Source organism: Bos indicus, chromosome 18 (assembly GCF_029378745.1).
Source record: "Bos indicus isolate NIAB-ARS_2022 breed Sahiwal x Tharparkar chromosome 18, NIAB-ARS_B.indTharparkar_mat_pri_1.0, whole genome shotgun sequence".
NCBI lineage: Eukaryota > Metazoa > Chordata > Mammalia > Artiodactyla > Bovidae > Bos > Bos indicus.
This window is the reverse complement of record NC_091777.1, coordinates 7,262,934-7,287,293: the sequence shown is the minus strand read 5'-3', so window position 1 is coordinate 7,287,293 and position 24,360 is coordinate 7,262,934. Positions and strand designations below refer to the sequence as shown.

General features: G+C 46.5%; 1 long non-coding RNA gene across 1 annotated transcript in view; it reads left to right on the top strand.

The window, feature by feature from the left end:
* The window catches only part of LOC109572111 (uncharacterized), a 116,495-nt gene that overhangs the window by 6,683 nt on the left and 85,452 nt on the right, over positions 1-24,360 (top strand). Inside the window, exon 4 of the long non-coding RNA XR_002182743.2 lies at positions 7,842-7,956. This is a non-coding gene — a long non-coding RNA (uncharacterized lncRNA). The remainder of the gene's footprint in view (positions 1-7,841; positions 7,957-24,360) is intronic.

Below are 24,360 nucleotides of genomic sequence, written 5' to 3'. Positions count from 1 at the left end.
CATTAATATGTATGAATACGTGTAACTAACATGCAGACCACTCTCCCTTCCTTATCTTTCTTCCTCTGCTTTGTTCTTCTCCACGCTGACGTTTTCCAACATCTTATGTACTCAGTTGTTTCTTTCCTACATGTCACAGGTGCTCCATCCTCTTGAATACAAGCTTCCCAAGGGCAGAGCTTTGCCTTGTTCAGAAATCTAAACCCCCTTCCCTCCCGGGCACACAGCCTTAGAATTCCATAAATATCCACTGAAAAAATTGATACGCTCTTTTGATAATCATAAAAAATGAAATGTTATTAAAATATACGGAAGGGAAGTTTTCATTGCAGAGGGTATGCTCCTCCCTGCCCCCATGTTCATGACTGTGATAAAATCAAGCCAGGGTACAGGAGGTATTAAGCTTCTGCTCTGTCGTGGCAGTTGGTCAGTAGCAGCCACTGGTTGAGTCCCAGATGGGGAAGAGTAGTCAGAGACAACGTAGCAGTAGGAAGGTGCCTGCAGTGACCCTAGAGTAGACGGCTTGAACCATGGGACCAGCCCTCAGGGCTGACATTCCCCGAGAAGGCCAGTGTGCATGGGCTCTGTGAATGTGATCGTTCTGTTTATACTGTCCACGTTTTCTCCCAGATAACTGTTGTTTCAGTCGTGGGTGCATCGTGCATTTCACCTGAATAGAGGTTTAGAAGGCTCATGGCAGACTAGAAAGGCCTCAGTGTACATACTGCTTTAGAATCCTGACCCCACACTTTTTAGCTGTATGACCTCACTCAAAATACTTAAACCTTCCTAATCTGTAGTTCTCTTATCTGCAAAATAATCCTGCTCTACAAAGGTATTCTGTGTATGTGATTTGAGATCACATAGTGCTAAGCATATATGGCTTCCCCCAAAGTCACATCATCCACCAATGCAAAAAATCTGGTTTTCTAAGAATGAGCTCAGTTATAACAACACACAACAAACATCAGTTTCCACACTTACGAAAATTAGGGCCTAATTTTCCTCTCACTTGAGCTGTGACTTCCTCTGTCCCGTCGTGGTCTGCAGGCCACTGACATCCCAACCACCTGTGTGCGTGTGAGTGCGTGCTCAGTCATATCTGACTCTTTGTAACCCCTTAGACTGTAGCTCTCCAGGCTCCACTGTCCATGGAGTTTCCCAGACAAGAATAATGAAGTGGTTGCCATTGCCATTTCCAGAGGATCTTCCTGACCCAGGGGTCAACAACCCAGGTCTCCTGAAGGGTTTGTTAAACTAGGGCAGGGGTTAACAATACAGATTCCCTGTCCCCACTGGACTTCTGTGTCACAAACGTCTAGGTATGAATCTTTGAGAGTCTCCGGTCTTAAAGGATCGCCAGGTGATTCTCACGCACTTTCAAATGTGAGATCCCATGCAACTCATGTTTCTAAGAACACGCAGAAGAGCCTGTAGCCTTTTTAAAGTCAAGACACGAAGTTTGTGTTCTGTCTCCTCTTCCAGGGTTTTCCTTGTCATAAGGATGACATCTCAGAGCGTGGCTCAGCGAAAGAATACAGACATTTGCCATGTAGAATACGTACTCCCTCCAAGTGCTGTTCAGTCACATAGCCCTGACATGCCAAGCCTGTGTGTGCAGGGCTGTGGTTAACCACACAACAGTCCTGAATGCCTGGTTCTTGATGAGGATTCCGAGGATCTTTTTTAATTTGCACAGATGACCTAATGGAAATCTGAATCAGAGAAAGAAAAGATCTGTGCCCATTTTCACACCTCCCCACAAATTAATACCCCCCTCACTTCTCCTTATTTCTCCCTTCCAGTCCTTGAATGCTTAAATTTTACATATTCATAATCGTTACATTGATATGTTTCCAAGATACAGTTCTTTTCATTTCATGATCAATATCTTCCCCACTCTCCCTTTTCTGCCATTCCTCCCACACCGTAGAATTTCTTTCTCTATAGTAATTAATTCTTAACCTTTCTGTGAGGCTTCGCTGCTCTCAAAGCTTTTTCATGCCCATTTTCTTATGAGCGGAACCAGCTTCATTTATTTAGATGATAGCTTTGTTCTTGGTTGCGATAAAGCATCTGAGGGGAGAGCCAACCAGCAAAATGTTTAGGAGTTCATACTCTATAACTGGAGAGACCCAAATTCAGTTCCTGCCTCTTAACAGTGGTGAATTCAGACAAGTAATGTGGCCTCACATGGCCTGTTTCTCTTGTCTGTTACAGTGTAGGTAGTCAGCACCCAGCCCATAGAGTAGCTATGAGGATAAAATAAGATAATCACTTATAAAGTGCTCAGCACAGGGTTGATCTGAGTTCCATTAATGTCAGTTATTATATTGTTACTATCACTGTCATTAAATATATTAGATAAAGGCTTTTAATGACGGTAGGAAGTAAGAGGAAGCCAACCCACTCTGGCCTGAACTCACCCCCCAATCTAACTGAATGCAACCCACGGTTTTCAACTCAGAATAGGAAAGAAAGAACCACATTTTGCACCGTGCCCTTCACTGGTTATCTGCTTCATGGAGACATTCTGCTTCCACGTTATATGACATATTCATCTGGGACAGAAAGATACTTTTTGAGCTCTCACCATCCCCACCCCACCCCACCCCACCCCTCAATAAAGAGCAGATATTGGGCATTGCTGGTTAAACTGAAATCCAGACTTTTCAGAGTTTAGAAATGTTTGGGAGGTACTTTTTGTAGTTCTCAGCTGGGACCTTTTTAGACTGGGGTGGAGATGAGGGGATTCCTCCTGCCAGACTTCTCATGGGAAAGCGTGTTTGTGCAGGTCTCGGCAAACTTGCTTGGTTCCAAGAGTTCAGGCTCAGGTAAGCTTTGGACGGGCACCTGAGGCTCTGAGAGGCTTAATTGAAATGAGCCCAAACTTAAATGTTTTGTGAGGTACGCCCATCACTAACTTTCTTGGCCAAGTGTTTAGGTGGCCTTGTGGATATGCTTCTGTTGGCACCCGGGAGACCCAGGTGCCGACCGTGGAGCTTGGTGTGCTTTGACCTCACCGCACCTCCAAAAGCTGCCGTCCACGGGTACGTGTTGGAGCTCATGGCACGATCACACTGAGACCTGGGAGCCGTTTCTCCCTTGGTACAGCTTGTCTCGCAGTTCCAGAAAAGCTGGGCCTCACCTTCCCCGGAGCAAAGTCCTCCAGGCTGGGACTGAATTCTCTCTCGAATGTAACAAGTCTCAGAACAAGGGAACACCTAATCCAAGCATCCTGCCAAGCTCCCATGTCAACTGGGAGTGAAGCAGAGCCCGTCTTGTGAAAGACACACAGTACCCCAGCAGACGGAGCGCCCAGGGCCACCCGGGAGAGGAGTGGTTACTTTACCAAGATGTGCCGCCCTTTCTGGTTTGGAGAAGTGTCTCCCCACCCGAGTTCAGAATCGTCTGAAAACGTCTCCTCAACTACTCCCCCCACCCCAGACTATAAATCCCTTAGGGTCTTAGGCATTTTTTCATTCCTAGGGATAATCATATGCCAACAATGTTAATAAAACCTGCATGCCCTGAAAGTTTGAATGGAACACCATCTGAGAGTCCACGTAATTTTGAGAACATTCTTCGGGCCAACAGGAAACAAACTGAAAAGACGCAAATCAGATAACAGCACGCTGACATTCCAACCCTGCATTCATGTCGCCCTGTGGAATGTTCTGGACCAGTCACACTCCAGCCTGTCAGAAAGAAGAGCCGGGGGCCCAATAGCAAAAATTTACTATGGGACATAGATTTACAGGGTCTGAAGGTGTCAACATAAGGTAAGCAGGCATGGGTGACAGCTGGGGTCTCCTGCCACCCCTGGGGCTGCAGGAAGAAAGGCAGGACGAGATCTCATCCAGACTCAAAAGCCCGGCTGTACGACGGCAAATTGGGTGGTGGAGGCTCCTTGGGTGGGGCGGGAATGGTGAAGGAGGGACAAGCCTTGCTTGAGACGTCGAGCACAGCACAGAGCGGGCAAGAATCCCTCTGGCAGGGCTTCACCTCCCAGCCACCAGACTCCAGCCAGTGCCTCCCATGACTTGGGCAACCAGAAGCCAGTTCCCAGGGGACAACGTCCCTAGGGAGTGGGTCTCGTAGCAAGTTAATATATGAGCAGTGCCCACACTGACTGAGGCCACACTATGTCGTTTTTGCACTTGTTACATAAGAGCAAACTGAAAAATCAGAAAGCCACGATTATCTGAGTGCAAACCCCTGCATCTTCACATCCAGTATTGTGTCTCGCCCTGTACTCCCAGTTTGGCATGTTATTCCAAATGCTTTATTTTCATACCGCTGGTATCTGCGTGGAGGACAGTCTCTGTACAAATTTCTGATTCAAGAAAGGAAAGGCCCTCCTTTCGCTAAAAGAAAGGGTGGCAGGAACGTAATTGGCGAGCATGGTGAGCAGGACTCCTCACTGGACCAGTGTCAGGATCCCACAAGCGATCGGCTTTGAATATGCCGTGTGAGTGTCAGGCTGAGGCAAGCGCACGTCATCGGTGCCCCGCGCTGCATGTGCCAGTAAAACCATCCAACAGCTTTTCTTCAGGGTGATGTTGACACATGTCAAAGGCATTAGCATTCCTATTGGAATGACTCATTCAGAGGGAACAGTCATCTCAGAAAGATGACAGAGGGGAGGGGGAGAGGCATTTTGCAATCGTTCGAGATATGAAGACCAACTTGTCTTTTGGGGCTTTGGGGCTTTTAAAGAAGGCAGTCACTGCTATGGTAGCGTTGTTGGATAGTGTCATCATCATTGTGAGGTTGTCTGTTGCCTTAGCTTCACTAACAGAAATCTGGAGGAGATCTCTAAGCTGGGGGGACATGAGCGGGTGTCGCCCCGGCCTGGCCTCTCTCTTCTTCAGTGTATCAGCAGAGGGCGATACCCAAGCCTGCAGCGTCCGCCTTGGCTTCAGCTCCTTTCCCTTGTGCGTCTCCAGACCTCAGCTCACTCTCCTCAGGCAGACTGTGTAGTGCTACACACAAGGCTGGCCTGTGGGGTCAAATTCACGGGTGCTGTCCCCCACCTCCATTCAGAGTCTCCTCTCCACAATGGGAGAACGTTGTTACCATTGTGGCTGTTGCTTGCTTTCACTTTGTTCTGTGGAAGTTTCGACTCTGGTTTTTGCTGTAAAGAAAATGAAACAAGATCAGTTGTAACTGCATGACCCTGCTGCTGCTGCTGCTAAGTCGCTTCAGTCATGTCCAACTCTGTGCGACCCCAGAGATGACAGCCCACCAGGCTTCCCTGTCCCTGGGATTCTCCAGGCAAGAACACTGGAGTGGGTTGCCATTTCTTTCTCCAGTGCATGAAAGGGGAAAGTGAAAGTGAAGTCGCTCAGTTGTGTCTGACTCCTAGCGTCCCCATGTATTGCAGCCCACCAGGCTCCTGCGTGACCTTACTTACAGCCAAAGGCCCAGGGCTGCCCAGGACAGCCTGGCCTTGCCTGGCCTCAACCTCTGTCTGCAGGGAGGGGAGTTCCTCCTTCCAGGGGACCTCACACACGGCTCAGTCCCAGCGTTTTGAATTCTACCCTCAGTCATTGAGGAAGGCAGCAGAAAACAGGCGGCTCCAAACCAACTCCTCGCTCCTTCCTTCTTTCCTCCTTCGCTTCCTCCCTCCCTCGCATCCTTTTTCCTGGCTTCTTTCCTTTATTCGTTTTTAAAAAATTCCTGTGAACCCAGTGTTGGTTATTCATCTGAATCTACTATAAAACTGAATCTATCTTCGTCTGTTACCTAAGGCCGCCAGTATTGATCTTCTCACAGATGTGAAGGCTCACGTTTCTGGAGCTTCTCCTCCAGATACAGTCGCATCTCTTTCCCCTTCTTCTCTGTCCCCCAGCTGCCTTAGCATAGTTTAGGGGGACCTTCTGAGCCAGCTCCATGGCGTTTACTCGCTTTCCCGTGAACTCAAGATACCCGAGGCCTCTTTGGTTGTTTCCTGGAATATGCCTCCTGTCTTTGCATCTTTCAGATGCTCCCTCTAACTCTCAGAAGTGTCCCCATCTTCTGATAACTCTCAGTTAACTCTCTTCTTAAGAGATCTTTAAACTTGATTCAGACCCTCAGGTCCTGACTTGTGCCTGCCAATCTCAGGCCCTCCCTTAGATTTACAGAAGTGTCTGAGTATCTGGGCTGCAATGCCTCGTGCTTCTCTGCGGCTCCCTAGATTGGTTCTCTCAGGCATCCACCGAAATGTAGAATTCGGCCTTCATTGTTGATTCAGCACCATGTTGACTCAGACTCCACCAACATTTATTTACATTTGGTGCAAGTGCTGGGAGAGGACAGACTCGTTTGTGAGCACCGCCCCCGACCCCCACCCCCAATCGTACTGGCTCCCTTCCTCCTGCCCCTCATCCTCCCTTATCTCCTCTCCTCTGCTCAGGAGCAATAAACACATTCCTCTCTCTGCCCCCTGCAGAGCCTTGCTGTTCAAATTGAGGCCCCTGAGGGCCTTGGCTTCTCTCCCTCCAGCTTGCCAAGGAAGTTTTCTAAAGAAATAGCTTGCTCTTCATGGAAAAAAAAGTCTGAAGAATATATTTTATTCTTCACGTAATTAAATCTACCTGTCCACCTACCTACATTTCATTTAATTGTCCTCTCAATTCTCACTGGCACACAGACAAAAGTGAACTTCGACAGAAAAATATGGGAGAAAAGAAGAGAATAAAGCGTTAAAGAATTGAAAATCATGGGACAGAATGAGAGACAGACGGAGAAACAAAGAGGGGAGGGAGGGCAGAAGGGGGAGAGGGAGGGACCCTAGATATCAGAGCTTGAGATTGACTGTAGCCTCCCGAACAGTGGTTTTAAAGCTGTCCTGTGAATGGGTGTTCCCCTGGGGGTTGTCAGCAGTTTAGACTTGTGAAGCCTCACCACCCTGCCAAAGACCTTGACCTGGTAAGTTCCATAAGGAGCACACTTTGAAAACTCTTCTAGGAAATGCCTAAGCTTAAGGCAGATAGTAAGATTTTATAAACTAAACACAGCAGAATTGGGGAGGATTATGTTTATGTTTCTTTTCATCAATTTATTTGAACTGTGCAGACATCATTCTGCCAGCCTTGATATCTTATTTTAGCCTAAGAATCTGAAGTCATCTCAAGTGGCAGAGTATCGAACACAAGCATCAGATGATCCAGGTTCTTTTTCAAACCCAACCTTAACTTAAACAGTATACACATTAGCCTTAATATAGTAGCCCTGCAGACATAGACACTATCAGGCCATCCAACGCAGTGTTGGCCAAATTCCTGGGGCTTTGGGTGGACACTTTAGAAAGAGAACATGGCAGAGAAGTGGTCATGAAATAATACATGGAAAGTGTCTAGTACTTTGCTTAGAACACAGTGTTGTTATAATAAAAGGGGACTCTGATTTATCTGTTGAGGACATAGGTTGGCGAATTCCCTGGCATGTGATATCCTTGGTACTTAATCAGTGTCTCATCTCTGAGGAGAGTACCCACTTCAGGTTGGCTCTAGTGGTAAAGAACCCACCTGCCAATGCAGGAGACTCAGGAGACCTGGGTTTGATCCCTGGGTTGGAAAGATACCCTGGAGTAGGGCATGGCTACTGACTCCAGTATTCTTGCCTGGAGAATTCCATGGCTGGAAGAGCCTGGCCGGTTACAGTGCATAGGGTAACGAAGAGTAGGACTCTACTGCAGTGACCTAGCATGCATGCCCACTGCCCCATAGTCTTCTACACATGCACGCATAAAAAGGGGAGACCTGTGCCCATCACCAGAGGACTATATTCTCTCTCCAGGAAAATGCAAAGGCCCACATAGCGTTGTGAATTTTTCCATTTGCTTTCTTCTCCAGACCTTCATCAAAGCTGCTGCAGGTCCATCAGCTTTGTTCCCCGGGAACTGAAGAGCCTTGTAAGAACTTCACGAGGACCATTCATCCAGGGAGTCCTCAACCTCAGTTCTCACAGGTATGAAAGAGATGACTGACTTTGGCCTTTGCAAGTTCATAAAGGCAGCTCTTGTTCTTTATGTCAAGTGTCTTATTAAAAACCAGCTGATGACTATGTGTGAGGTCACATCTGGATGGACAGTGTGTAAAGGACTCATACAAAGGTCAGTTCTCTTTGTATCCACTCCTGATCTTCCGGTATTGAAAACAAGTATGGGCACGGTCTCCTTCACAGGATGTTACATTCAAAGGCCACTGGGCTCAAGATTTCACCCTCCACGTAGATATTCACTTTCACAATCCCTAAGCAGTAGCTTATTCTGAGTCCCATAATTCATGGCATATACATTAGTCGTCCACAGGGGGCCATAAAAATGCTTTTGGTGTGAACCTAGCTTGTGTGTGTTTCAAGCACTATTTGATTCGTGGGAGTTACTTAAAATAGATGAGAGCAGAGTAAGGTGCCCTTCAGAGAGACTGTCACACCGCCTTGCTTTGTACTTGGTAGATAAATGTGGTTCAACCTGTTTGAGCATTTTCGAGGTCAGAGTGAGCAGGCTTGAATAGCCCACATCTTCACGGCCTGGACCTTCTGCCAGGCCAAGAATATGGGAAACGCACCACAGCTTCCACTGCACCGTTTAACTCGTCCTGGGATCCTTCACTCGGTATTGGTGGTAGTCTGCCGTGACATATCTGCAATTAAAGGGTGATGTCAGTTGACACAGTGCCACAGAGACCAGTTCAACATTGTTCCTCAGAAAATAAGTGCAGGATTCAATCCCGAAAACATTGGTAGTGGTCCAGGGACTGAGTCATTTGGCTCTGTCGGAGCGTCTGAGCTAGCTGCAACATGTCAGGAAGCCCAGGTTCCCTGCACACCGTGGAAGCAGGAAAATGTACTTTGCAAATAACGCACTGCTCTAGGGAGCTGCTCTTCCCTCACAACTCAGGTCTTACCTTCCTCGTGCGTATTAACCCCTTTTCTTGCAGCTCACCACTGTGCTGGGCGGGAAGAGCAAAGGCCACACAGTCTGCATTGTTGCTGTACGCTTTGGGGTGCTTGGAGATTTTTGTTTTCTCCTTTGCTTCTTGCAAAAGAGCTGGGAATTGGAAGATTAACCCAACTTAACTTAGGGGCACCTCCCATTTTGATGGGAATATTTGGAATGTATTATAGACTTGTACAAAAAAAAAAAAAAAAAAGCCAAAAGTCTACCCAAATGACTCTGTACTCATGTTTGCACGATCGAAATGTCCCACAAAAAATAATAATACCTAGTTTAGAGGAGGGGCACAGGCTGCCCCTCTAAAACGGAGAATACGGTTATGTCTACACTGACTTTCTCTTGTTGCAGTAACACACTGTCACCAGCTTGGCTTGAAACAACACGAATTAGTTATCTTACTCTTCTGGACTTCAGAAGTTTGACATGGATCTCCCTAGGCTAAAATCAGCATAGTTGTGTTCCTTTGGCAGCTCTAGGAGAGAATTAAAAAACTAATTTCCTTGCCTTTTTTAGCTTCTAGAGGTCACTGTGCCCTTTGGCTTGTGGCCCTTCCTCCGTCTTCAGAGCCAGCAATGGTGGGCGGATTCCTCCTCACCTCACAACCCCCTGATTCCACCTCCCTCTTCCACCTTGAAGGACCTTTGCGTTTACACTGAGCCCATCCAGGTCGTCCGAGATCACCTATTTTAGGGTCGGCTGATTAGCAGTCTTAATTCCATCTGCAACCTTCATTCCCATTTCCCATGCCAAGTAATAGAGTCACATGTTCTCGGCATTAGGACTGGACCGTTTTTTTGTGGGGGGAAGGGAGGTCGTTATTCTGACTATCACAATTTCTCATTTTGGCTGTCAACTGTACCAAGTAAATTCCAAATGCAAATGAGTCCTTTCCCATCTGTGCTTCTGCAAAAGAAATACAACTGAAATTGATTTCATACAACAATTACATAAGTGAATGTGGAATTACAAATTTATGGTAGGAGAAAGGTGGTTTTTTTTTTAATGCCTTTTGGTTAAGAGCCAAAGATTCTTAACTAAAAATTTGCAGAAAGTACTGCTATAAACAGATGACTATTAAACTTAAATAGTCATCAAGTTAAGTTAAATTCAATCTAACTTAAATATTTATTAGGAGTGAAAGCAAACATAAACGTTGAAAACTCAAATCCTTATTTCTCAGCTGTCTCCTCATTTGCCCACAATGTATTTCTGGCTGTTCAGAGGTAATTTCCTAGATTTTATTAACCTGTAACAGAAGGGGTTTACAGCTAAATCCATTCCAGAGAGTAACTCATTTGTAACCCTGTGTTGCAGCTCTCTAGAGCCAAAGGGGTTAAGGAAAATGAGCATGAACTCAGAAACTTTGCTGCCTGGGAGCTTAAGTCAGTTGAAGAAATGTAGGGGACCTGATCCATTAGCAATATGTAGGTTTCCCTTGATAAAATAATTGCAAATGATGAGAAGGGGGTGACAGAAAGTGAGATGGTTGGATGGCATCATTGACATGAGTTTGAGCAAAGTTCAGGAGACAGGGAAGGACAGGGAAGCCTGGCGCACTGCAGTCGATGGGGTCACAAAGAGTCAGACACGACTGAGTGACTGAGCGACAGTAACAACAATGTATTAAGTATTCAAATATATTCATAGGCACGTATTTTCTGCTCAGCACAGCTTCAGGCACCCAGGCTATGGTTGCGAAAAAGGCAGGCAGGCTGGCTCCCCTCTTGAGGTTTACTCTCCTAGAGGGAGAGCGTGATAAAAATGTAGATATTTAAAATTATTGTCAAGAATATATAACAGAACACACACATACATCAACACACATATACCAGAAGACAGACAGCACAAATTGAATAATTAAGGAGAATTCTGTAAAGGACTATTTATGTAGGTGTGGGCAGGTTCAGGGTGAACCGGAGACCCCCAGCAGGGATGGCATGGGGCATCAATACTCTGACCCACACCCCTCCTTCCCTCGACTGCCTGTGAGCACATCCAGTGGCCAGATCCAGCCTGTAGCCTGAGGTCCCAGGAGCCCACTGTTGCCCGTAAAGGTCAGCCTTCTTTAGCACAGAAGAAGGGGAGGGGTGGATGGGACCCAGAGGGGCAAACTCAAACCTTCCAGCACCTCCTGGTGCAATGGGATCGATTTTAGTTTTCAAGGAAGGTCTCTCCTAAGGGGGACATTTGAACTGTGACCACAAAAGGAAAAGAAACCACTGATGCCCAGACCAGGAGCAGGAGGTTCTTGGCAGGAGCCCCCAGTCGCCAGTGCAGAAGGACCTGTAGGGTGGGATTCACCTGGTGTGCTGGGAAAAGGAGAGGCCAGTGTGGGAGCAACAGAGGCTGGTGGGACGCAGGTGATGGGAAGTGGCATAGGAAGCAGCTGAAGAAAGGAAAAGGAATAACCCAGAGCAAAACGGCAGAGGGGTCGTGTTGACAGTTCATCTTCCCAGATCAAAGTTTGCTATTGTTTTCGAAATAATTTTATAGAAGAAAACATTTTAGGCCTTTTGAAATATACGATCCAGTGGTTTATGGTATATTTGTAGTGTTCTGCAGTCATTCTAAAATATTTCCATCACCCCAAAAAGAAATCACTTCCCTCCCAATTTTCCCCATCCCCCCATCCACTGGCAACCAGTGCACTACCTCATGTCTCCATGGATTTGCCCATTCTGTGCATTTACTGCTATAAATCGACTCATACGCTATATGGCCAATTGCATTTGACTTCGTTCGCTTTGCACTACGCTTTCAGGATTTGTCTGTGTTGGAGCACGTGTCAGCGTTCTGTTCCCTTATATGACTGAATGATGCTCCAGCGTTTGTATATTCCATATTTATTCTGTCAGTTCTTTAGCTGATGGACATGTGGATTGTTTCTACCTGTTGGGTGGTGTGAGTCATGCTGCTCTGGACATTTTTCTGCAAGCTTTTCTGTGGATATATGCTTCTGTCTGTTTTCGGTATATACCTAGGAGTGAAATTCTGAGTCATAGGGTAATTCTGTGTTTCAGCTTTTAAGGAACTGCCAAAATGTTTCTCACAGTGTTTACACCATATTATATTCCCATCAGCAATGAACGAGGCTTCCAATATCTCCATGCCTACACCAACACTTGTATTTCTCATTTTTAAATTATGGCCATCCTGGTAGGTGTGAAGTGAAATCATCAGATTATGATTTTGATTTACATATTCCTAATGAATAGCGATGATGAACATCTTCTCACGTGTTTGTCGGCCGTTGGTTTATTTTCCTTAGATGAACGTCTGCTCCGGCTTTTTGCATATATTCTAATTGGGTGATCTGTCATTTTATTGCTTTGTGAGATTACTTCATAGATTCTGAATTCTAGACTTTTGTCAGATGTATGATTTTCAAACACTTACTGTGATTCTCTGGGTCATTGTCTTAGTTGGTTCAGGCTGCTGTAATAAAGCACCGCTAACTGGGTGGTTTACAAACAACAGAGATTTGTATTGAGTAGCTCTGGCTGGAAGCTGTGGGATCGGGGTTCTGGCCTGTTGGGTTCTGGTGAGAACACGCTTCACGATCACAGACGGCCACCTTCTCATTGCATCCTGCGTGCCCTTTCAGGCCCCCAGAGGGCACAAATCCCATTTGTGATGGATCCACCCTAGTGGCCGCATCTAACCCTGATTACTTCTCAAAGGCCCCCCTCCAAGTGCCTCAGTATTTAGTGGGTGGAGTTTCAACATATGAATTTCAGGACACACACCTTCAGTACATAAGACTTACATTTTTCATTTTCTTGGTGGTGTTTCAAAGGTGCATCGTTTGAAGCACAGATTTTTTAATTTTGTTGAAATACAGCTTATCTAGTTTTTTTTTTTTTTTCTTTTGTTGCTTGTGCTCTTAGTGTCACATTTAAGAAACCACAGCCTAATCCAAGTCATAGGGATTTATTCCTTTTTTTTTTCCTCTTATAGTTTTAGCTCTTACATTTAGATTTTTGATCTACTTTGAGTTAACTTGCTGAATATGGTATAAAGTGAGGGCTTCCCAGGTGGCTCAGTGGTAAAGAATCCATCTGTCAATGTAGGTGACGAGGATTCGATCCGATCCCTGGGTTGGGAAGATCCCCTGGAGGAGGAAATGGCTACCCACTCTAGTATTTTTGCCTGGCAAATCCCATGGACAGAGGATCCTGGTGAGCTGCGGTCCATAGGGTCTCAGAGTTGGACACAACTGAGCGACTGAAATACACATATGGTATAAGGTAGGGGACCTGACTTAATTCTTCTGCACTTGGATATCCAGTTGCCACTGCACTGTTAGTGCAGAAGACTGTTCTTTCACATCGAATGGTCTTGGTAACCTTGTTGAAAATCAATTGACCATAGATGTATAGGTTTATTTTTGTACTCTGAGTTCTGTTCCATCGATCTGTATGTCTGTCTTGATGCCAGTATCACACAGTTTGATTTTTATTGTTTTTCAATAAGTTTTGATATCAGGAGTATGTCTTCTTTGTTTTTCAAGATTTTGACTATTCACATACCTTGCATTTCCTCATGAAATTTAGCATCAGGTTGTCCATTTCTTTGAAAAGTAAAAATAAAAAAAGGCAGTTATGATTTTGATAGAGTTGTATTGATTCATTGGGGAGCTATTACCATTTTAACAACATTAAGGCTTTTTATCTATGGTCATGGATAACCATAGGTATCATTTTTCATTTACTTAGGTTTTCCTTGATTTCTCTCAGCAAAGTTTCAGAGTTTTCAGGGTGCACATCTTACACTTTCTTGGTTAAATCTGTTCCTAAGTATTCCAGTACATTGTTGGATAGAAGTGGTGAGAATAGACGTTTCTGTCTTGTTCCTAATCTTAGAAAGAAAGAAAGTGTCCAGTCTTTCACGACTGAGTGAGTTTGTTAGCTGTAAGTTCTTCATATATTCTCCTTATCAGGTTGAGGAAGTTAATTTCTGTCCCTAGTTTGTTGTATGTTTTTATCATGGAAGATGATGGGTTTTGTCAGATTCTCTTTCTGCATTTATTAATATGATCATGTGGCTTTCTCCCCTTTATTCTGTTAATATGGTATATTACCTTGATTTATTCTGACCAACCTTGCCTCCCTTGGATGACTACCACTTGGTATCGATGTATAATCCTTTAATTATATTGCTAGGTTCAGTTTACTAGTATTTTGTTGAGAATTTTTGCATCTATATTCATAAGAGATACTATCAGATCAGATCAGATCAGATCAGTCGCTCAGTCGTGTCCGACTCTTTGCGACCCCATGAATCGCAGCACGCCAGGCCTCCCTGTCCATCACCAACTCCCGAAGTTCACTGAGACTCACGTGCATCGAGTCAGTGATGCCATCCAGCCATCTCATCCTCTGTCGTCCCCTTCTCCTCCTGCCCCCAATCCCTCCCAGCATCAGAGTCTTTCCCAATGAGTCAACTCTTCGCATGAGGTGGCCAAAGTACTGGAGTTTCAGCTTTAGCATCATTCCTTCCAAAGAAATCCCAGGGCTGATCTCCTTCAGAATGGACTGGTTGGATGTCCTTGCAGTCCAAGGCACTCTCAAGAGTCTTCTCCAACACCACAGTTCAAAAGCATCAATTCTTCGGCGCTCAGCCTTCTTCACAGTCCAACTCTCACATCCACACATGACCACAGGAAAAACCACAGCCTTGACTAGATGGACCTTTGTTGGCAAAGTAATGTCTCTGCTTTTGAATATGCTACCTAGATTGGTCATAACTTTCCTTCCAAGGAGTAAGCGTCTTTTAATTTCATGGCTGCAGTCACCATCTGCAGTGATTTTGGAGCCCAGAAAAATAAAGTCTGACACTGTTTCCACTGTTGCCCCATCTATTTCCCATGAAGTGGTGGGACCGGATGCCATGATCTTCGTTTTCTGAATGTTGAGCTTTAAGCCAACTTTTTCACTCTCCACTTTCACTTTCATCAAGAGGCTTTTGAGTTCCTCTTCACTTTCTGCCATAAGGGTGGTGTCATCTGCATATCTGAGGTTATTGATACTTCTCCCGGCAATCTTGATTCCAGCTTTGTGTTTCTTCCAGTCCAGCGTTTCTCATGATGTACTCTGCATATAAGTTAAATAAACAGGGTGACAATATACAGCCTTGACGAACTCCTTTTCCTATTTGGAACCAGTCTGTTGTTCCATGTCCAGTTCTAACTGTTGCTTCCTGACCTGCATACAAATTTCTCAAGAGGCAGATCAGGTGTTCTAGTATTCCCATCTCTTTCAGAATTTTCCACAGTTTATTGTGATCCACACAGTCAAAGACTTTGGCATAGTCAATAAAGCAGAAATAGATGTTTTTCTGGAACTCTCTTGCTTTTTCGATGATCCAGCGGGTGTTGGTAATTTGATCTCTGGTTCTTCTTCCTTTTCTAAAACCAGTTTGAACATCAGGAAGTTCACGGTTCACATATTGCTGAAGCCTGGCTTTGAGAATTTTGAGCATTACTTTACTAGTGTGTGAGATGAGTGCAGTTGTGCAGTAGTTTGATCATTCTTTGGCATTGCCTTTCTTTGGGATTGGAATGAAAACTGACCTTTTCCAGTCCTGTGGCCACTGCTAAGTCTTCCAAATTTGCTGGCATATTGAGTGCAGCACTTTCACAGCATCATCTTTCAGGATTTGGAATAGCTCAACTGGAATTCTATCACCTCCACTAGCTTTGTTCGTAGTGATGCTTTCTAAGGCCCACTTGACTTCACATTCCAGGATGTCTGGCTCTAGGTGAGTGATCACACCATCGTGAATATCTGGGTCGTGAAGCTCTTTTTTGTACAGTTCTTCTGTGTATTCTTGCCATCTCTTCTTAGTATCTTCTGCTTCTGTTAGGTCCATACCATTTCTGTCCTTCATTGAGCTCATCTTTGCATGAAATGTTCCTTTGGTATCTCTGATTTTCTTGAAGAGATCCCTAGTCTTTTCCATTCTATTGTTTTCCTCTATTTCTTTGCATTGATCGCTGAAGAAGGCTTTCTTATCTCTTCTTGCTATTCTTTGGAACTCTGCATTCAGATGTTTATATCTTTCCTTTTCTCCTTTGCTTTTCGCTTCTCTTCTTTTCACAGCTATTTGTAAGGCCTCCCCAGACAGCCATTTTGCTTTTTTGCATTTCTTTTCCATGGGGATGGTCTTGATCCCTGTCTCCTGTACAATGTCACGAACCTCATTCCATAGTTCATCAGGCACTCTATCTATCAGATCTAGGCCCTTAAATCTATTTCTCACTTCCACTGTATAATCATAAGGGATTTGATTTAGGTCATACCTGAATGGTCTAGTGGTTTTTCCTACTTTCTTCAATTTAAGTCTGAATTTGGCTATAGTTTTTTTTTTTTTCCTTGTGATTTTGTTTGGCATTAGAAAGTGTTCCCTGTTTTTCTTTTTGAAAAAGTTTGAGAAAGATTGGTGTTAATTCTTTTAATATTTGGAAGACTTCACTAATAAAGCCATGTGGTCCTGGGTTTTCTGTGCTGGAAGTTTATTTTGTTTAATTACTGACTCTGAATCTTTCTTTTTCTGCTTGAGTCTTGGTAGTTTGTGCGTTTCCAGGAATTTGTTCATTTCATCTAGGTTATCTAATTTATTGGCATATGACTGTTCATAGTATTGTCTTACAAGCCCGTTTATTTCTGAAAAGTTGGTAGTGCTTTTGTTTCTGATTTTGAGTAATTTGAGGCTTCTCTCTTTCTTGATTAGTCTAGCTAAAGGTATGTAAATTTTGTTGATCTTTTCAAAGAAACAACTTTTGGTTCCATTGATCAGAGTTTGTTTTTGAAGAGAAGTTTTTCACTTCGTGATAACTGCTTCTAGTTGTGGGGAGTTCATACTGGTTTCTGCAAGCATAGAGGTACTATTCTCTTCAGGGTGCAGTGTTTTTAAAATGATGGCTCTGTTTTCATTTGATGAATGAAGTTACATAAGTATTGACTTAAACAGAAAATCCTCTCCGTTTAGTGAAAGAGGGTTGGCTACATTCTGACAGATGCAGCAGGCTTGGGATGGTAATAAGGGAAAATCATCCCTGAGGACACTGAAATCTGTTACAGTCACTGTAGGCCTTACCCTCTTTGCCGAAAGCAACTTCAACCAAACACAAATCTCCGAATGTAAACATTTCCTCTATCTGTTACCTTATTCTCAAATGCCTTCTCACCGTCTCTCCTCCACAGACAGAGGATGTGTGTTTACATCCTTTTTCCTTATAAGGCTCCTTGTCTCCTCTCACCCCATAAGCCCACAGAAGTCTCACTCAGGTGAAGCTAGAAAAGAAATCCTGCCAGATAGCCATGAAGCCAGTCTCTTTTCTACATCTGACTTCGCGTGGTCTGTCTCCTCTGCCTTCATGGTCTGCCCTTCCATCTAGGCAACTCCAGTCCGTGCTCTAGCATGTCTCAAAATAAAGAAGACCCTTTGACTTGTTCTCATCAGGAGCATCATGTCGAGGGCCAACAAGTGGGTGGACCTTGATCCCCTAATTAGAGGAGAGAAAAGGCATGGTATTGTGCCCAAGGCAGGGCAGTCTTGCGTGAGGCGTGGTCTGGGCAAAGGTTGAGTGGCAGGAAAAGGTGGACGGAGTGCAGGTCATCGCAGGACAGTGCAGCATCTGGAACACCCTTCAGCTCCCTGCCGGAGTGGTCCCACGGACAGAAGCTTGTTTGCTGTTTGACCTCTTGCCCTTTTCTCTCACATTTCCCTCTGGTGGGAAAGAAGCTGAAAGCACAGCGGAGGGACCTGAGGGCATCCTTCTTGGGGATCCAGTGGAGACTCCACAGGGAGGTCCCGCAGCAGAAGCTGATGCTCATCTCGAGCCTTGTGTTAGCAGAAGTGAGTGCTGCAACTCGTGACTTGGAGTGTGTGCACGTGTGTGTGCTTGCGTGAGACTGTCCACACAGACACGGACCCAACAGTTCCTCCCCTGCCTGTGCACATGTGCCACTGCTTCTGCCGAGAGGAGGAGGCCTCTTCCCTCGAATGCAGCTGTCTTGCCTTGTGTTGACGGAGTGAGACTGCACCTTAAGGAGTCTGGGAGCTGCCACATCTACCGTTTCCTGACCCAAATATCATGTCAAGAAGATTGGGCCAAACCACTGAAAAATGGGAGAAGACATGGAGAGGGAAGGTTCATTTGTTTGTTGTCTAAAAAGAAAGTGTAGGTGATTTGACTTCTTAAAAAACATAGCTCTCGTTTTGCAGTGTAAATGGAGGAGCTGTGTTTGTGAGTGTTGCATGAGGGGATGGCTGAATGTTGACCTTTAATGTCAGATCTGTAGAGAATACCTGTGGATTCCAGAAATGCTCTTTCTAGACCTGGTTCGTGATGCCTTCAAAGTGTCTCTGTTTTCAGGATGGTGAACATGTTGTTTCTTAGAGAGAAGATAAGACGGGACCTGTTTCCGACAGTGGTCACCTGCTTTGGTCTCAGGCACGTCTTTGCATGGGGAGCTCACCCACTGCCCAGGCAGGAATTATATTTAGAGACTCTTATGTTCTCCAAAGTCCTAACAGGATTCCAACGCAGCCACAAACAAGTCCAGGTTTCACTCACGTTCCCTGCTCCTCTCACAGTCATCACCTCAAAGGAGAAAGGTGAGGGGCTGGGAGGGTTCTTGAGTTTGTCCAAGTCTCCTGGGTAAATGTCAGCTGGGTCTTGAATGCGACCCCAGGGAGAGAGAGAAGGAAACCCTGCCAGCCTGACACAGAGAAGAGGGGCGGAGCTTTCATGGAAGAGCCAGGTTCACGGCTTCATTGATTCAAATTTATTTCCTTCTCTCTCTCCTTCCATTCATTGCACAAACCAATCAGGTGTATGCATTGGGGAATGTCTTTAAGAACACTTCAAAAAGCCACTGAGAGCTAAATATTTTGGCCCTCATTTTACAGTCAGTTTCAGACAATAACTCGACAGTGACCACATGTTCAGCCGTTGCCGGAGCTAGAAATCTTAACAGCGCCTTCACATTTCAAAGATGACATTCATTATCCTACCCTAGTGTTTCCCAAATGTAAATGAGTTGCCATATTCAATTATACATATATTACAACTTAGTATTTTACAAATTTATTTACTCTTTAGATAAATCTGTTTTAATAAATTTTGCAAGCTTAGCAGAGAAAAACCAACATGGCTTGTCCCAAATAGAAAGGATAAATGAAAATAAAGCCCCACTGTTGGTGTCTGGCTGCATACGAGGCCCTCTCCAAGGTCTTGAACCTGCAGCCTGATCACTCTGTTAAAAGGGGCAGCTGCTGCTGCTGCTGCTAAGTCGCTTCAGTTGTGTCCAACTCTGTGTGACCCCATAGATGGCAGCCCACCAGGCTCCCCTGTCCTTGGGATTCTCCATGCAAGAACACTGGAGTGGGTTGCCATTTCCTCCTCCAGTGCATGAAAGTGAAAAGTGAAAGGGAAGTTGCTCAGTCGTGTCCAACTCTTCGCAACCCCATGGACTGCAGCCTACCAGGCTCCTCCGTCCATGGGATTTTCCAGGCAAGAGTACTGGAGTGGGGTGCCATCACCTTCTCTGAAGAGGGTAGCCAGCAAGTGTTAACCCAAAGGTGTTAGAAACATCCTGACCCCCTGGCTGAGACTTTCTCCTATGTGAATGAGTAAGAATGGAAGAGGATTGAAAAGGGCAATGAGCACTCAAGAGGTGTCAGTGTTTTTCAGCGCCTTTCTTTGATGTACTATGTAAAACCAGCTCCTGTACCACCTTTGGGAAACACTACTCTGTGTGGTTCCTCATGAGTTCCTTTAAAAGTGGTCTTGGAAGAAACAGACAAGAAGCAGCCAATACAGGGACTTCCCTGGTGGCCCAGTGGCTAAGACTGCACTCCCAGGGCAGGGGACCCAGGTTTGATCCCTGACCGGGGAACTAGACCCCACATACTACAAATAAAAGTTTGCCTGCTTCAGAGAAGATCCCATGTGCCGCAACTACGACCCAGCACAGCCAAATGAATGAATAATTCGAAAAGCAGCAAATACAGGAATGTGTGAAGAGTGTTATGTTATCATGGTCCCCGACCTTTTTTGACTATGCACCCTTATTATAAACTTCTTGATCATACTTCCTGTACACATTTATATTTCATCCTTTAACATTAACCAGTGGGCACCGGTATGCTAATATTTTATACACGTCATCAGGCATACGAAGGTTGGAATTAAAAGATTAATGTGCTAATCCACTGCACAGTTGCCCAAAAGAAGGCTCTGCATTTCCCAGCTTTGGAGGCCCCGGTGCTAGGCAGCAGTGCAGGAAGCACATCACAGACCCAGAGATGGAACCCAGGTTCCAAAAAGGCTCCCTGGAGATAGATGGCAGGGGCCCAGGTGGGAAATGGAACTCAGAGCAGAAAGGGCCGAGCCAGTGGGTGTGCCCGGAGCCCGTGTGGGAGGGAGGTTGCAGGGGGAGGGGCTGGCAGTTCACTGGGAGCCTCACAAGCTCAGCCGGATCGGGGCTCCATCCAGGGCCAGCGGGAGCCGCCGAAGGGTTCTAGCAGGGAGCAGTCCAAGCCCCAGAAGGTTCTTCCACCATTCACGTGCCCACACACACGTGGGTGCACACACCCAGCCTAATCCCCACGGGAACACGGCAGAGACCTCCCGGCCTCCCTAGCGACCCGCCGTGTGTCGCTCAACACTCATTCATTCCCTCAACACTCATTTACCCTGGGCCTGTGGGATGCCAGGCACAGTGTGGAGGACAAGCGCTGACCAAGTCCCCCGGTGCCCAGGGAGCTTTCAGTCACATGGAAGAGATACTAAAACACCCAGATAAGTCGTTCATCAGCTCAACTTATGGGAAGAGATAAGGGGAAATAACTAGCCATGATGGCAATTGGAATAGCAGTGCCTTAGATGAGCCTGTCAGGGAGGCCCCGGGTGTGGGGGGCAGACCCAGAAGCCAAGATGCTTGCCGGAGAATTCCCTGGACAGAAGAGCCTGGCAGGCTACAGTCCATGGGGCTGCAGAGAGTCAGACATGGCTGAGCAACTAACACCTTGAACAGCTCACTCTGGGTGCCCAGAGGTCTGGCGATCACGGCAGTTGGTCTCTCCAAGGAGTTGGCTTGGGCTTTAGACGTAACAATAAATAAAAAGTCAATATTTGAGTGACACTGTTGTTGGAACTAAGTGGTGATGAGGGGGAGAAGAGTAGAATTTGGGGAATGACCCAGGGGCCAAGCTCACGATGTCAGGGAAAGCCTGGCTGCGTAGACGAACAGGGAGACCAACCTCGAGGCAGGACGGGGGGATCCGTCCCATGTCGAGGCAACTACACGCAGCTTCTGGAAGGAGAGAAACCTCCCAGAGGACCCAGGGTGTCCTCGAGTCCAAGCTCAAAGGGTGACCTTGAAACATATCTGTCTCCAAAAAGTTTACACATGCCCGATTCTGCCTTCCAAAAGAGCATTGAGCTATTAAAAACTCTAATGAAAACTGGAAATGTGGTATTGATCAGGGGTGTTTTTTTCCAGTCACCACTGGGCTCTGCAGTGACTCAGAAAGAGCCCAATGCAGGCATGAATCATCTTGCATGTCACCACCATCACCCTTGGGGGAGCCACGTCGGCAGGGCCGCTCCCCAAGAAGTTTGGGGGACCACCTGGGGAAGGGGTGGGACGGACTCCAGTGGAGTGTTCAGGCCAGACCTCCTTGGTGGGAACAGAGGAGAGGAGGGTCTCTGATCGTCCCCGTGAAGCTGAGCCTCAGCCAGCCCCAGCCCGTCTGTGTCTCTTCATTTCCTCCTCCTTGTTTCTTCCATCCACCCCCAGGATTGATACATAGCCCTGTGAGCTGTCTCTAGCAAAGGGAAAGAAAAACGGGCATGCATTTAGCAAGAAAACAGCTCATCAGAGGCTCCTAGCAAAGTTTCACCACTGGGAGTATTACCTCTGTTTTATTAACCAGAAAAAATGAAGCTTGGCCATGTCAAGAGATTTATCCAAGAGTCTCACAGCTAACGAGCTGTAGGTCCAGCTCCCCTGCAGAGAAAGAGCTCATGGGTGCACATGTGCCAGACAAGAGTCCGTATCACCACGTGTGACCGTGTGACCTCCACCCTGAGCCCCAGGAGGAGGCAATCCAAAGGGGAAAGACCCATAACAACCCTCCGGGGATGACCTCAACCCGTCGCCTGAGGTCATGGGGACAGAAGGGGCTGGGATTTGAACTCAGACATTCCGCTCTTCTCCCTGCCCCCCGATTTGCACAAACTTCTATCCTTTGCACTGCACAACTTTGAACACAGAATCACTTAGAAGACAGTCATTCCAAAGCCTGCACCAAGCCCCGCAGCAGGACTCAGGAATGAGATATAATCAGATAAACGTTTTCTATAATGAATGTCACACGGCCCCAACCAACAGGGGTCCAAACGTGTTCACATGTGTCACCCATGTGTGTGTATTTCAAATGACAGATAGCGAGGAGTCGTAGAGACCTGTCACGTCATGTGGTGTGAGCTACAACACGCGGCTTCCGCTCTCTGAGCCTCAGTTTTCTCCCTGTTGGAAAGAAGCTAATCACTCCTGGGTGAGATGTACCCGAGCACTTATTTTATGACATCGAGAAATGTGGAGGTACCAAAAAAGTCAGTCCCTCTCCTCCCAAGGAAGGTGGAAGAGAGAAGAAAGAAAGTGACCTGCAGAGGTTTTCTTTATGTTCAATAAGGAAGGTCTTGTAGGATAGAGTTCGTTGCTAAAATGGAATTCAAAATGATACAGGAGAACTCAGAGGAACCAGGTGATGTGTGTGTTAAGAACAACAGAATGGCAGAAGAAATCTTATAGTGAAAGAACTCCTTATTAGTGAGATTGTATTGTTCTGCTGCTAAGTCACTTCAGTCGTGTCCGACTCTGCAGCCCCGTGGACTACAGCACACCAGGCCTCCTTGTCCTTCACTATCTCCTGGAGCTTGCTCAAACTCATGTCCATTGAGTCGGTGATGCCATCCCACCATCTCATCTTCTGTCGCCCCCTTCACCTCCTCCCCTTAATCTTTCTCAGCATCAGGGGCTTTTCCAGTGAGTTGGTTTTTCACATCAGATAGCTAAAGTATTGGAGCCTCAGCTTCAGCATCAGTCCTTCCAGTGAATATTCAGGGTTGATTTCCTTCAGGTTTCACTATTTCATCTCCTTGCAGTCCAAGGGACTCCCAAGAGTCTCTCCAACACCACAGTTCAAAAGCAACAATTCTTCAGCGCTCAGCCTTCTTTATGGTCCAACTCTCACATCCACACATGACTACTGGAAAAACCATAGCTTTGACTAGAGGGACCTTTGCTGGCAAAGTGATGTCTCTGCTTACTCTGTCTAGGTTCGTCATGGCTTTTCTTCCAAGGAGCAGTGAGATAGCAGAAAGGAAAGGGTTGGCTTCCCGGTCGCGCCTTTTTTTTTTGCCGGGAGGTGGGGGGGACAAGCTGTGTAGGCCTCACCCAGACACACTGTAGGCCACACACAGCCAGGACAATAGTCTGTCTGGCAAGTTAGAATGCCTTCTGGGGGGGCGCATAAGAGTTGGACACCAGGACGCTTACATATTCACTTATTCAGAGTCAGAGCAAGAGAGACAGAGAAAGAGCAGGTCCCCACCCTCCACTGGGAGCAGTCAGCCAACAAGCAGCAGAGACAAAATGGGGAGGAAGCACCCAAGTGTAACAGGAGAGAGGACATAGCAGAGGCAGAAGCCAGGAGGGCAGCGTGGGGGAGGGGACACTGGATCCAGCGGCGTGGGAGGAGGGGGAGGGCATGGGGGCCTCAGGGTGACTTTCTAGGCTTGTCAGTTGCGCAGGAGGCGGTGTTAAAGGAGTTGCTCAAAAAACATGGGAGAGAATCGTACATCTCTGATTTCTCTTCAAGGCAAAATGGTCTCGGTGTGGGGCAGAGCTCAAGATGTCTGTGGTTACGGACCAGCACAGGGTGGCCTGAGGGGTGAGGACTCTGCTTGGTTCATCTCGTGGTGCTTGCTGCCCGACACAGCGCCCTTTGTGCAGCAGGGGCTCAGGCAGCAGCGTTGAATGAACCTGCACCTACGGCAGGAGAGTGGCCGTCTTGATCCCCCTGGACGCCTGCCTGTCCTGGACCACCAGTGGAGCTCAGAGGCCTAGAAGCAAAGTGAGGTGGTGGGCACCCGGTGGGGAAACAGGAAAGCCCCAAGCGCTCCAGGGCAGAGATCTGGAGAAGGATGGCCAGGGGCCCAGCAGAGACGTTCCGTGTCCCTTTGATCTGTGCAGGCGCCCGAGCAGCTTGGAGTGAAGCTGTAGGCTCCGGAGATGTGAGGATCGGCGGCGTGGAGGTGGGATGCTTTCTCCCCAAGGGCACCGAGTCTGCCAGGACCTCCTTCAGTCTAGACCATGAAGGCTTCCACCTCTCTCTCT